The sequence below is a fragment of the Buteo buteo genome, chromosome 16 (genome assembly GCF_964188355.1).
Source record: "Buteo buteo chromosome 16, bButBut1.hap1.1, whole genome shotgun sequence".
Classification (NCBI taxonomy): Eukaryota; Metazoa; Chordata; class Aves; order Accipitriformes; family Accipitridae; genus Buteo; species Buteo buteo.
In genome coordinates this window covers 20,950,006-20,963,948 of record NC_134186.1, presented here as the reverse complement: position 1 = coordinate 20,963,948, position 13,943 = coordinate 20,950,006, and the positions used below count along the sequence as shown (strand labels likewise).

Here is a 13,943-nt window from a genome sequence, read left to right as displayed (position 1 = left end):
TCATGTACAGTAGAGCGCTCTGATCACCCACCACAATGACATCTTTGGAATGATGCCCATCCAACAGGATGGATGATATAAAACCAAGAATAAACAATTTCTGCAGTTATAAGCGATGCCGTGCAAACTAAATCTGTCGCATTTCTGATGAGAAATAGAAACATCCAGCCCACTGGCAAACGGAGAAACAATCAGCTCATTTCAAATTTATGACAGAGAGGCAACACTTACTGCGCAGCAGCCAAAGAGGTTGGAAAGAAAAAACATAGAAGGACACGTTCTGTACAACCTGCTCCTTATCTGGGATGGCAAAACAGAAGCGCGGGCTTTCTTGTCTTACTATTCTTTGTTCTCCTCTTTTGCTACCTATTTATCCTCCTCCTGAAGCTGTTATCTTTGTGCTGTGTGCAGACAGAGGCACTAATGGCTTTACCTACTTCCCCCACTGCATAGCTGCTATTGCTCTTAAAACTCGCGGGTTTGGCAGGCAGCCCTGCCAGCATCATTCCTCAAAGGCAGGCAAAGGTCAAATCTTACGACTTGATCCCCATCCACGCATTTGCTCTGAATCTCAATGCAGAGCTGGCTTTGTATCCTGTTAGCGTCCTGTACCTTCGTAGTAAGAAAAACAAAGCCATTAAATCACTAACTGTCCAAAATGGCCTGATCCAAGTTTTAGCAGGTAGGGCCAGTCCCTCGTCTCAAAATAATGGTGCTAATCAATGCTAGTCAGTCTGGCCTGTGCCTTCCTTTGCTGTGCACTTGGAGAACAAAATGCTTGTAAATCAAAGTATGCTTGATGCTGTAGAAATGTATATAGCTGCTCCTTCCTATGAGGTTATTAAAAAAACCAAATATGCACACATACATGTAAGTTTAAAACCAAGAGAAAGCAAAGACTATAGATAATACTCACCCCAGAACCTTCCAGAATGGTTGCTCTGTTCTGGTTTTGAGGGGGTTTTAAAGGGGGTCGAGGGCTGGTGGTAGGGAATGCACGCTGCTTTTCAGGGAAGGTTAGCGGACCGCTGAGATGGCCAGACTGCAACACATAAAAAACCACTTTCTGCTCTTGCTAGGAAAGTTGCTTTGTGCTGATCCTCCTGTCCAAGGGGGAAGAAAGGTGGAAAATTTATTCACCTAGTGACAATGTGAAGTTTAAGAGAAGAGGGAACGAGGAGTGCAGGACAGAGGGTGGGGAGGGTAAAACAAGCAGCAAATTCTGGTTAGTAATTAACCTGTTAGAAGATCAGTAGAAAAGACACATTTAAATTGGACTGGGTTTTGCTGAGTTTGGTTGAGGGTTGGTTTGGGGTTTTTTTGTTTGGTTTTTGTTTGTGTTTGTGTTTGTTTTTTTTTTAAACACAATGAGCTGTGCTTTCAAGGGTCACTAATCACATCCAAACAGTTTGCAAGGTCACTGTTGGAAAACTGGAAAACCTATTAGCTCAATAAAATTAACAGTTTAATATTTTAAACAAGATATAATGTCTTGAAATAGTCAACTTCAAAAATCTTATCATTCATATATTACATTTATGAAACCAGTAGTTCTTAACTGAAAGCAAATTTAGTTTTAATAGGGATTAAATATATTTATGTTTTGATAGTTGCGCATGAATTTTGATTTTCCAAAAAATTTACTTTTCACCAGTTTTAGGCTATTGTAATTCCAATAACTTGATTCAAATTATGCCCAAGTTTGATGTAACAAAAAAATCAAGTTTAATTCTCAAGATGAGCCCATTATTGCCTACCATTTCTCCCAAATTAAATAAGACATTAAGATGCATATAAAAGATCCTGAACAGCACCAGCACAAAACTCACTTCAATTTTAATATGCTTAAAAAACCACCACCACCCACACACATATTGAGAGAGGTTAACTTTTCACTCACTTCCTTCAGCCAAAGCCTTCTTGTTACCTCAAAGATCAATGTATTGAAAAGCTGAGGGAATTACCTCCTTGAAATTCTCAATTCCTAGAATCAAAACATTAAATAACTCAACTCATAAACACGTTCTTCCCTCTCCACAAACATAGTCTCATCTCGTAACATGGCAGAACGGCATGGTTCTGCTCCGCCTTCAGCTGGGTGTCCTGGTTTCAGCTGGGATAGAGTTAACTGTCTTCCTAGCCGCACATTTTTTAGACTAGCACAGATCATTGATAAATTTGCTTGACCTCCTGCAAAAGACAAACCACAGAATTCCACCTCAACATTCCCACATGAATCCTAGTTAAGCTAGTTTTATAGTTTAGTATTATAGTTAGGTTTGGGTAAACGTTGCAAAAAAAAGATCTGCAAACTAAAATTTTGCAGTAATAACGTTCACAAGGCTATCAATTCCTTTTCCGAAAAGATTCATATCCATGATTTTTCAGTCACTGGGACTTTTTTGGGGAAGCAAAGTGTTTGCCTGAAAATTAAGCAAATAAATATTTATAAAAAGGTCAGAGATGAAAGTTTTAAGCCAGTATTGTTTTGAGCCTATTTAATTTCCATCTATTAATAAGATTGATTGCTACTATACCAAGGACAAACAGTAACTGTTGAAAACACACAAGGCAAATGCTTCACAAGTGATCCAAAAAACTGATGTATGTTTCCACAGCACTTGTAGGTTCACGATAGATTTAAACCAACCTAAGTTTAGGCTGCTACCAAGAGGGCAGTTGTGCCCCATCTCCCATGAAAGTACCTGTGGCTGCCATTCCCCTGTGCTAGCCTCAGTTCTGGTCAGGCTGGGTGGAGACCTGAATGCTCTTCTTTTTTATGTAGCTGGATTTGCTTTCTTAGCTGAATTGGCTTCTTGATCAAAGCTGTTACTCAAGAATTGAATGCTAGTGCGAAGGCGAAGGAGGAGGAATGAATGTATGCACTAGACAGATCAGTCCATTCCTTTTGCTTGCAGCCTCCATTTACAATTTAAAATACCTAAAGCAATCATGAAACGTCAGCCAGACTGGGTTTTAGACACAGTATTGTCCTAAAAACAGACCCAGAGTTTTAAGTTCTGTTCCAAGCTTTGTTATGACCTCCTGTCTGGTTCTGGTTAGTAAACATGTCTTAGCTAAATGTTCTGCAATATTCAAGTATCGACTATCACACTCTGGGGATTATGAAGTCCCTTTTCTTAGGACATGAAGATGCCTGAAGGGGCAAAGTATCTTTACAGACTTTTAGCAACATAAAAGTTAGAAGATACAGTCACCTAGTAACTCCATAGTTCAAATAGGAAAGTTGCTACCACCGCTGCCCAACTTACATCCACTCCACATCCTCCCAAGTATTAGTCGGCCTAATATATCAGATTCCCTTGGATGCAGACTACTTTCTGAGACTTTGTGCTTTTAACGTTTCCTCCCCCGCCTCCACCGTGTTCCCATTACAGCCCTCCGCATAACTGAAAGGGCCACTGTTCTTGCCTCACAGAGAGACATTTAGTTATGTTTTATTGCTTCTAATTAACTGAAGTAAGGACTCAGAGGGAGCAGTAAAACAAGAAAGGTTGGCTTTTGATAATGTTTTTACTTCAACTTGCTACATCCTCCTAAATTCTTCAGTTGACCTGTCAGGGCACAGAACAAAGCGTACAATAGCAAGAATGTTCAGAAGAGTACTCGGTGGAATAAGAACCCACAGAAACACCCCAAGACACTGTTTCCCAGAACATTTGGTCTTCAATTCAGGCTTTTGGATATGCATCAAGATCTATTCGAGTCTCCTGTGCAAAAAAAGGAGCGCAACTTTACAGAAAAACGCACTAAGCTCTTTTTCATTATGCAAAGCAAAGCGCAATAGTTGCTATAATAGCCAAAAGGAACTGGTAACCAAGAACTAAAAGAAACAACACCTGCTGGCCTTTTCCCACTTATCACAACAGCTCCATTTTTCCTGCTTTCAGAGCTTACCAATACACGAGAATTGTAGATACAGGCTCAGTTACTTCCATCTGTGAGGAGTAATGCTATGACATACATTCTCCTTTTGTAGCTAAGTCTTCTCATAGATGGAGATTTTACCTTTCAAAGTAAAGACGACCAAAACCAAACAAGATGAACAATGTCAAGAAATGCAAAAATACTGCAGGCTATGAAAAGCACAATGTGTTAAGGTACAGGCCAAAGCTTCCCCTGGATAGAGTCCTGCCTTACATTTACAGCATAACTGATTGAGAAAGGACAAATGAAGGAAGAGAAAGGGAACAAAGTTGTGCTTAGCTCAAGCATTTGGCCTGAATATCTCAAAATGCTTTGGAAGGAAAGATCGATACTAATGCTTTTCAGCTAAGGAAAATCTGGCATATGGATTAAGCAAATCAGCAACAGTCAGAATTATGCTAGTTGCTTAGCTCCCAAACATACAGCATCCCCTCAGGAATGTTTTGTTGCTAATGAAATACATAGTCTTTAGCACAGCGGCAGCTCCCCAGTGTAAACATAAATGAAAAATAGAAGAACACTAAAGGATTAATTTCATGTAACTGTACTATTTTATCCTAACGTAGTAGCAATTACTGGGTTTGTTCTGCAGGTCTCTAGACCCTATATTTAGCATCCTCTCACATCCAGAAGAACAAAGCCTGAAATGCAACAAACCTGAGCTTATGAGGATTGTACCACAGAGAAGTTATCGTGAACACAAAGGGTATGAGGTCCTGGCTCTCCTCACTCAGCAGGCACCTTGACGACGTGAGATGTAAGGCACTGGAGAAACAGGCCCTCCATCGCTGCCAGCTGTCTCGGCTGTTCTGCACTGCTTTGTGCACAGATAAGGGAGTCTGTCCATCCATCCCACCCTCTATCCATCCTCCATCTCCCTCCCACTGTTGTTATCGTGTGCACGGAGAAGAGCCCTAAGGATGCCTCACACAGCTAACTGCTACGAGACAAGTACGCCAATTAACAAGCACATTTTTATATCATACCACACTTTGATGAGGACAGTTGAAATGATGCTAGTGCAATCTGGCATGACTTGGCTGACCAAACTGGCATGATTTGGCTGAACAAACGTTCATCAAGCAGGCTTTGTAGATTAGGAGACAGAATTTTTTTTTCCAAGAATGTAATTTCTTCTCTCAGCATGACCAATGATAAAGAATAGAATGCTTTCCAGTGTAACTAGTTAAGCCACTTAAAAAAACAGATACTCCTATTGAGATTTATCACTTATCCCCTCACCATCCTCTTGATATGAATCATTCTGATATGCTTATATTGACCATCTCATAGGAATAAATCTCCAGCTCAGCTGTACAAGTATCAGCTCACACTTTGCTTACTGCTTCCCTCATCTTTGGGCCTGATACTAAAAAAATCTTAACTGGACACGCTAGATTTTCAACATCTACATGTCTATTCTGATTAAGCATTTCTATGATGGCTTTAGCATTTTATCACGAAACACAAACGACTCCTGAACATAAGAGCTGAACGTAAAGAACAACCTTTGGTATAAACATTTGATGACTGCATTATTTTTTTGTACCTAACACTACAAATGAGGAATATATTGCTAAGCGACAAATGCAACAGTAACATCAGGTAGGAGAAGGGGCCATACCCTGTCATCGGTGTGAAACAAGTACGAGTGAGACTACAGTCCTAACCTGTGTTCCCTCCCCAACTTTAGGTACTCTTGCCCCAGATACACATTTGCCAGCAAGCTCTGATTATATACTATCTTCCAACGAGGTTCAAAACATCATAACAGAGCAAGGTATAAAAGGAGAATTTGTCTGCTACATAGAAGACATTCATAATAATTACATAGAATCAACTGCACATCTGTCATTAAACTGATGCATAACAGACACATGGTCCAAAATAAATCCAACAAATTACATGATTTTTGGAGAGCACAGTGAATACATTTTAATGTCTGATTTTAACATGGGAAACAACATTTACAGTATTGCAGTGCTTAAAGAATATGCTCAAAATACATAAATACTCCATCTCAGGCAAAGGGCAGTGAGATGAATTCTTGCATGCTTTTTCAGAAACATACTTGAGATAAAAATGTCTTATAAGATAAAAATGTATTACGTTAGCGTGACTATGCTGCCAGTACAGTGTCCGTACATCGCATCAAGAAGAGGACATAAAAGGACAGCACTCCAGGTGCCTGCTACGTTCAGCACTGGAAGTCCAAAACTCCTGGTATTATTGCACAGCCTATTTCACAGAGGGTACCACTGCCTTACAAGGAGACGGAACTGAATCCAAATGGTAGGTGATGAGAGTTGAATGATTTGTCAAACTAGCTTAAAAGTCCAGGAGAAGGAAGCCCAGAAGTAATCCATATATTTGCTCTTGATCAGTCAACGAAGACTAGCTTCCACTGTTACAGAAAACTGGCACATAACCACGGTTTGTTTGCTCTTGGGCCAGGCTCGGTCTCCATGGCTAAATAACATATTTTTGGGACCCAGGCAAAAATGCAACCAGCGCAGGGAGAATCAGAGAGCAGGTTCACAGCCCTCAGCTACTAGTTTAGACTGAGAGGTCAAGTCAGAAAAGAGGAGAGAACAGTGACAAAGTAGCATACTCAGAAAGCTATTTATGCTGTGCCAGAACGGTAGAAAGGTGGATTTAAAAATCTTTGCGGGTACTTTCCAGGCTGAAATCTGGGTAGTGGGGTTTGGGTTTGTGAAAGATTGCAAGAGTCACAGTCCCCACCTTTAAACGTGGAAAAAGAGACACAGAGAGAAAGAGAGACGGAGAGGAAGAGTACAAAGTTAAAAACAGAACTTAGTCTTCTGTCAGTCTTACACTACCAGAACAGTGTAACAGTGCAGAAAGCACAAACAAAAGTCAGCCCAAGCCCCAGGAGAAAGCAATTTCAGAAAGATGGGGAAAGCTAAGCCAAACGGGATTACTGAACAATGATGGGATATTTCCTTTAATTATAAACAAAATACAGGCAATAGCAGAATCAACTGCATTCATATTTATTCTTCTAGCTGCTATTAATATATGCATACAGTAGTCTTCATTGAAACCAAATTAGGAAGTGCTGTGTTCTGTTTTCAGCTCTGCCATAAGATGGCAGAGCAACACTATTTCTGTCATGGAGGTAGTTGATCTACAGCTGATAGTTTGATATTGCCTGGTAAACATGCAGCCATGCAAGCAGCTGTAGAAATAAAAATCATTTCCCCTCTGTACTGCAAGACAAACCTCATTCAAATCCAGCAAGATATCTAAAGTCATATCAGAAAATTTATATCATCCTCTTAATAGACTTTGCAGAAATAAATTTTAAACTGTGTTCATGATTACAGAGAAGGCTTAAGGAAAACCAAGAAATCTGCAATGTTATCTAATCATAAGGAACCACATTCTGAATAAGGGTGACACACAGTCAGCACGGACCTTGCTGCATGATTTTTGTATGGCTCTTCCAGTTTTGTACCTCATTCTCAATGCTGAGTATTCAAGGGACAGTAATTTGCAAACCCTTTCTGCCCCATAGCAAACGTAAGCAGGATTTATCCTAGTACAGGTATATGCACTGATACAAAATCATCTGGGTTTAATTTTTAGCTAGCTTAGAATTCTTAAATTGAATTAATATGCCTATTTTTCTCACTGTCATAACTAGCCTCCTGCCTCCAAGGAGCAAAGACTTAGCAAGCAGCTTGTAGCAATGCAATCACCCACGGTATCTTCTGCCACAGGGGATACTCGCTGTTTAGGTATTACCAGCCAGCAATGAAACTACTAGTTCTCTCATTTAGGGAAAGATGCAACATACATTGTGCTACAGTAAATACCACACAGTAGGATGAAAGAGAGGAAGTAGAAAACTCTTCTGTTGAAAATGAGGGGATTTCCCATCTCTGCAACGGTAGATGTAGCTCTAAATACCAAGTAGGAAATGAGAAGTCAGCCTTATAAAATGCTCAGTAGTTTGAACATGCAAACACAACTTAAGTCTCCGCAAAAATGATTGTGGCAAGGAGAAGAGGCAAAAAGAGCCAAACCAAAAAAGCTAAATAATGAAGGTACTAAACCCCCCCCCCAACATTGTCATATGTAAGTAAGATGATCATGCATACTGTGAAGAAGAGATATGGATGTACAGCCATTTCATCACATCTGCTTTGGAAGGGATAAATTTCAGCTATCTCAGCAAGATTTGGCGAAGCTGACAGCTTCAGGGTTTAGGTTGCTACTATCACATCTGCAATGACAGGCCAGAGCAAGTTCCAAGCAGCACGTTGCAACAAAATGATTGTGGAAGAATCTTAATAGCTTAAGAAAATGAATTTAAAGGAGTTCCAGGGCTGATGTGAAACTTCAGCAGGTAGAAAACTGAACTATACCACTGATCAATTCTCTTGCACCAATTCAGTCAAAAATTGGAGGCCTTTTATGAACATCACAGAACACTACAGAAGCCACATTATACTCAAAGACAGGAAGTGTTTTTTTCCTTTCATCAGCAGATGCGTGATATTCCACACAATCAGCATTAGTTAAAGCTGCTAAATTCTTTCCACTCAGAACAACTGCAATACAGTCCACCTAAGCTAAGCAGGCAAGTTTTAATGTCAGCCCTCTTTCTTCAAGAGACAGTTATTTCTAACATAGTGGTATGTGGCACTAGGAGACTGGTCAGTATAGTTATTTGTGGCTCAGAAAGACATGTGAATTCAAACAATACAGACAGTGTTAAATTAAAATGAACAAGCTTTATTCTTGTGTTGATGTAAACAGGAGAGGAACTAAACCACCTACAAATTCTGTGCATACTTTACTTAAGACTTCATTGCCATGGGGGTCAGTCACATAGTTGTGAGCAGCACTGTGCTGATCGTGCAAGATCTCTGGCCAGTTCTGAAAAAAAAAAAAAAAACCAAACCAAACCAAAACCAAAAACACCCCCCACCAAACTAGACTGCAAATACTAACTCCCTACAGAAAAAGAGCTGAAACACACTGAATAGCAGTGTTTCTTTCACAACTTTGTGCACAATGCAACCCTTTTTATGTAGGAAAGTACGATGTCAAGCCCTCGGAACACTGCAGTTCACAAATACTGCAGAATACTGTAATTTTGTGCCACTCTGTGCTAGTTTATACTGAAATAGTGCACATCACTTGCTGCACTGTTCCTTGCCCTAATGTAATATGCATGGGTTTGCATCACTAATCCATGATTTAGGACCCCTCTACCTTCTCTAAAGCAAAGTTCAGGGGTAAACTGTAGTTTTTGATATCTTTTCATGCAGAAAAAGCCGCAACGTACAAAGCTTGAGCAGTACATGTGTGTATGGACAGATGGATGAAAGGAAATGGGGTAGGATAGATAAATCTGCAACCCAAGTACAGCAAACTTCAATGAGGCACATCTTAACCTCCAGAGTAACCTATCAAAAAAAAAAAAAACCCAAACAAAAAAACCAAACCACCCAAACCCCCACAAACTTCCAGAGGCTGAAATCATGTGTGGTGCTGAGAACATGAGACATAACAGGGCTGTGGACTAACATCACAAGCCAGCCAAGGGAAGCACTGCCATTGACATTCAAGATCTTACCGACAGGCAACTCCTTCAGTTTAGCAGCTTCTGCATGCTTTTCTCCACCAAAATGCAGAGTCATTTTCTTTCTGCACTGTATTTCTACCTGCAATGTTAGAGCTCCTCCATGGGCCTGGTATAGTCTTTGGAATCCTAAACTGTTCCCAGGTGGCAAGAAAGCAAACTAAAAGGTTTCTCCAGCTCCTAACTTGCAGGAAGGATGCCAGATTTAGGACTATGAAGAGTTAATAATTCAAGTAGTCTCCAATATTGTCTTTGTTACAGGCAGGAAAGAATCATGCAAGAAACTAGTGGTTACTTAATAGGTGTGTTCAGCATGAGTCATTTTTCAAACACCAGGTAAATTAGAGAGTTTAACACTGCAGTGCCACAAAGCCTATCCTATGGACCAGGATTCAACACCAAGCACAAGAAGCTTCTGGTTACAGTCTGATTTTCTGTGCTTTCACAGCCTCTATCACTTGCGAGCTGTGTTTAGCCAAGGCTCTCCTACTTCCTAGATTAAGTTAAAAGTTGACAAGCAGCAAGCAACTGTCTAGGCTTCATAAATGTGGAAAAACCCTGACAACAGAGTTTGGGTACGCTTCAGCTTAAAACTTCTTAAAGTTGAGATTTTTAAAAATTTTTTTTTAACTTACACTTATTCATTCCTCACTCTGAAATACCTGGTTTGATGTACAAAATACTGTCATTAAGGTGATACAATTAAATAAATAAACCCGAATTTAATCTCTCAGTTAACATTGGATGAATAGCCACTGCAAAGGTCAGAATAGCACAATGGCTAAGGTAACTTAAAAACAGAGAGAAGAAAAAAAAACCAAAATCAGTTCAGAACCTCTGAAATGCCACTCTTCTGTTGCACATTTTACACATGTGTTCCTGACCATTGGGATACCAGAAACTTCAATATCTAAAACTCCATGAGTTCAGCTGGGGCTAATAACCTTGACTTCTTGGCAGAACAACTGAGACCAGAAGTCACTCCATTTTGCCCTCCTAGATTACTATCGGCACCCAAACTTCCCAGCAAGGACTGCAGTCTTTGCTAGTGTAAAGCTCTCTACTATAGAGAGTTTATGATTCCTGAAGTAAAAAATGCTGCTTTTAGAATTAAAGTTTGTTGGTATCAGATCATCTGCTGCAGTGTAGCTTTAATTGGCCAAACTCAAACAGCATCTGACCTGGGTTGTTTGCCTGTTTAGACATTTTTCCCTCTCAGGAAAATGGTCTTTAATCAGAACAATCCTCTTCAACAAAATGTTAAATGTGTGTATGAACAAGAATGTTTAGAAAGAGTTGGTTTTGCTACGCAAAGTATCCTTGATGCAATACCTATTTCAAACCCCTCAGAAGACTCACTTCGCTCTTTCCGTTTGCCCTCCTGCAGTTGAGATCAATGGCAGCAAAATCAGGGCTGGCCTGTTCCCCACGTTCCACCCTGAAGGGCTTCAGGCTGCAGACCCAGAGTTTACCATGGAAACACCAACAGTCTCCTAACAACAGGGCTCTGAGCGGTGTTGCAGGAATGTCAGCAACTTGGAGCTAGTCATCACAATTTCCTATATTTCCTTCCTATCTCTGCCTGCAGAGCATTCAGAGCCGCACCAACAGTGACGGCGCGCGGGATTACCGTGTGCCAAGAGAGATAAATAGGTGTGCAAAAGAAAAGATTAGATCTCTGTCTCGAGGCATCTAACTGCAATTATATTACACGAGTGAAGTTAGACAACAGGCTAACAGTAGCCCCTGCAGTAGTAACGCCCTATTTTGCAGCGGGCATAATAAAGTCTTCAAAAACAGAGCACACAATAATTGCCATCAACATGCGCTCTGTCTATTTATCACTGCTTACCTAACAGTCTGTGTGCAACAACAGCCCATTGTATGATCCCTGGTTTAAACCCCCTTTTGGCTTGCTCTCTCTATTCCAATGAATTGTCAGTCCATCAACTCACTGAAGCAACAGCGTCTGCAATATTGTTATTAATGGTGTATCAGCACTTTCACCCAACCACTGCTTAGCTGTGCATTCAAGTTTGCTCTAAAAATTAACTCTAGAACACAGCTCCTACAGAGCTGTAGAAAAAGTAAAACTAAAATGATTTTTTTTTTTCCCCCTCAAATGTGTGCAGTAACAAGCTCCCGGGTTGTTTTCCATAACTGGCAGGAAGAAAAGTGCCTTTCATGGAATGCAACTAAACTTGCTCCTCTTCTTTGACCTTTCCACTTACTGCTACCTGCTCAGGCATGTGCGGAGAGTATTTTTAAGACTGATACCATCTCTCTGCAAGTTCATTTACTAGTCATCAACCTTTCAAACCCAACAGTAAGCAAACTGGAACTGGCATATCTTAATGCAGTCATAAAAATAGTTACTGCATACTGCATTTCATATACCTATAACGATTAAATGGAGATGATAAACCTTTCAGTTCTGTAAAGTGGTGAAAATCCTCTCGTACACCTTGCACTGCAAGAATTTAAGCTTTTGCTACAAAGACTGACACTGAAAAGCCATTCATGCATTTGTGTACGTGTGTGTGTATATACACACACATACATGCTTGTAGAGTTTACACAAAAATAAGCAAGTTATGTAATTTAGAGATTATTTATTGGAAATACTTAAGTTGGGGCTTGTATTTTAATCTTCTATTCAATAATGACATGGAAAACATTTAATTCTATTACAACTGGAACTGTCTGCCTAACTGTCACAATACAGCAGGTATTGTCTGCACGGTGTTAAACTTCAACTGATTTGGAAAGTATAGACTGTATAGATTATTTACTATAATTATATATTATAGAATTATATAATGTATTATATATATTATTTACTTTTTAAAACACTGTATTGGTAGACATGCACCACTTACAGTCTCCTGAGGCAAGCCTCTTTCCTAAAGAAGGTAATTGCCAGGTAAGAGAGACTGGGCTCTGAGTTTCTTAGTTTCCAAACAACTAATCTTCAGTCATTCTTTTCTGAAGAAAAAGAGGTGAAAGAACACGAGTGTCAGAAAATCTGCTATGATAATGTTACGGTCTAAATACATAAAGAGACTAATTGTGTGTCACTTCTTCAGAACACTGAATATTGCTTTTCTAGTAAGCTTATTAATGCACACAGTTCAAAATATTAGTGCAGTTAAATCTAAGCAGAGCTTACCAAATAACATCACATGTATTCAAATTACTTTAGCTCCAAGACATCCCAGACACTGGCCAGGAGTCTGTTGTTCAAAACCTGCAATACAATCAACATTTTAGTTACAGCCTTTGTACCTTTTATCTTTCCTCTGATACTTTATTTTGGCAAAATAGAATTAAACAGCCCGAGAGACATCATCCTACAGCAATTTTACCAATAAACTAAACTGAATTCCTGCAGGAGCAAATATCAGTGTTTGCAGTAACTTAGAGTGTTTACTTTCAAAACACAATCTCTAAAGGAGTTATACTTTCCACTCTAAAGAAAAGGACAACAGTAGAAATATTTTAAGAGCAGTGATTCATCATCCACCTTCCATTTTAACTCTTCTTCCACTTCTCTTCTAGACAGGTGCACATACTACCACAAGCTATGCAAGTTTTATTTAATCCAGTTGTATAAAATTTGACAATTGTTTTATCACTTTCCCATTTCTTTTATGCGCATGTACTTCTTGCTTTCAAAAGGTAGCAGGCCAGAAGGCTTTAGACGAGTCTTAGGAAGTAATTTGTGCAATAAGGATGAAATGTTTCTTCCCATTTTCCACATCTATGTCTAGACACTGGTGACAACCTGCGCTCCTCCACTTCAGTTCTGGTGCCCCCTGATAAATCATAAGTTTGTCAAATCTATTTACATTTTAGCATCTATCACTGGTGTATACTTCAATAGCCTCCTTCAGAAGCTCACCGGTGGACACAAGCTTAAGAGTATTTAATTCTATAGCACAGCATCAGTCAGCAGCCCTAAAGAATTTCAAATAATGCTGTATCCAGACTAGCTTCATGTCTTCTCCTCAGACCAAACAGTGCTCTTCCATACAGCCAGCATGAAGACCATGGCATCAACACAGCAAAAGGACCTGAGAAGGTACTGGACTAGTGCAGTTTTGATGCAAGCCAAGCACTGAACAGATGGCACAAGTTAACACAGGCATTCTATATTTAGCCTTCTTGTAAAGCAGTTATGTTTTGAAAATAGTAATGGTTAAGTGTTTCCTCCCTCCATTCCAAAATGAGCCACAGACAGAACAGCAAATCAGAATTCACGAACAAAAACAGAAAAGAAGGAAGACTGGCAATATATATTGCTCTTTATATATATGTACATGTTTATGGAGATTATGAGACATGTACACATTAAACACTTTGGAATTTTTTCAAATTATTT

At 39.6% G+C, this 13,943-nt stretch overlaps 1 long non-coding RNA gene across 1 annotated transcript; it reads right to left on the bottom strand.

Moving 5' to 3' along the window:
- Positions 1–922: 922 nt before the first annotated feature.
- Positions 923–12,798, bottom strand: LOC142040357 (uncharacterized). The gene is made up of 3 exons (XR_012653185.1): positions 12,732–12,798; positions 12,442–12,547; positions 923–1,103 (listed from the first exon to the last, which is right to left on the bottom strand). It is a non-coding gene; the product is annotated as an uncharacterized LOC142040357 (long non-coding RNA).
- Between the last annotated feature and the right edge of the window lie 1,145 nt (positions 12,799–13,943).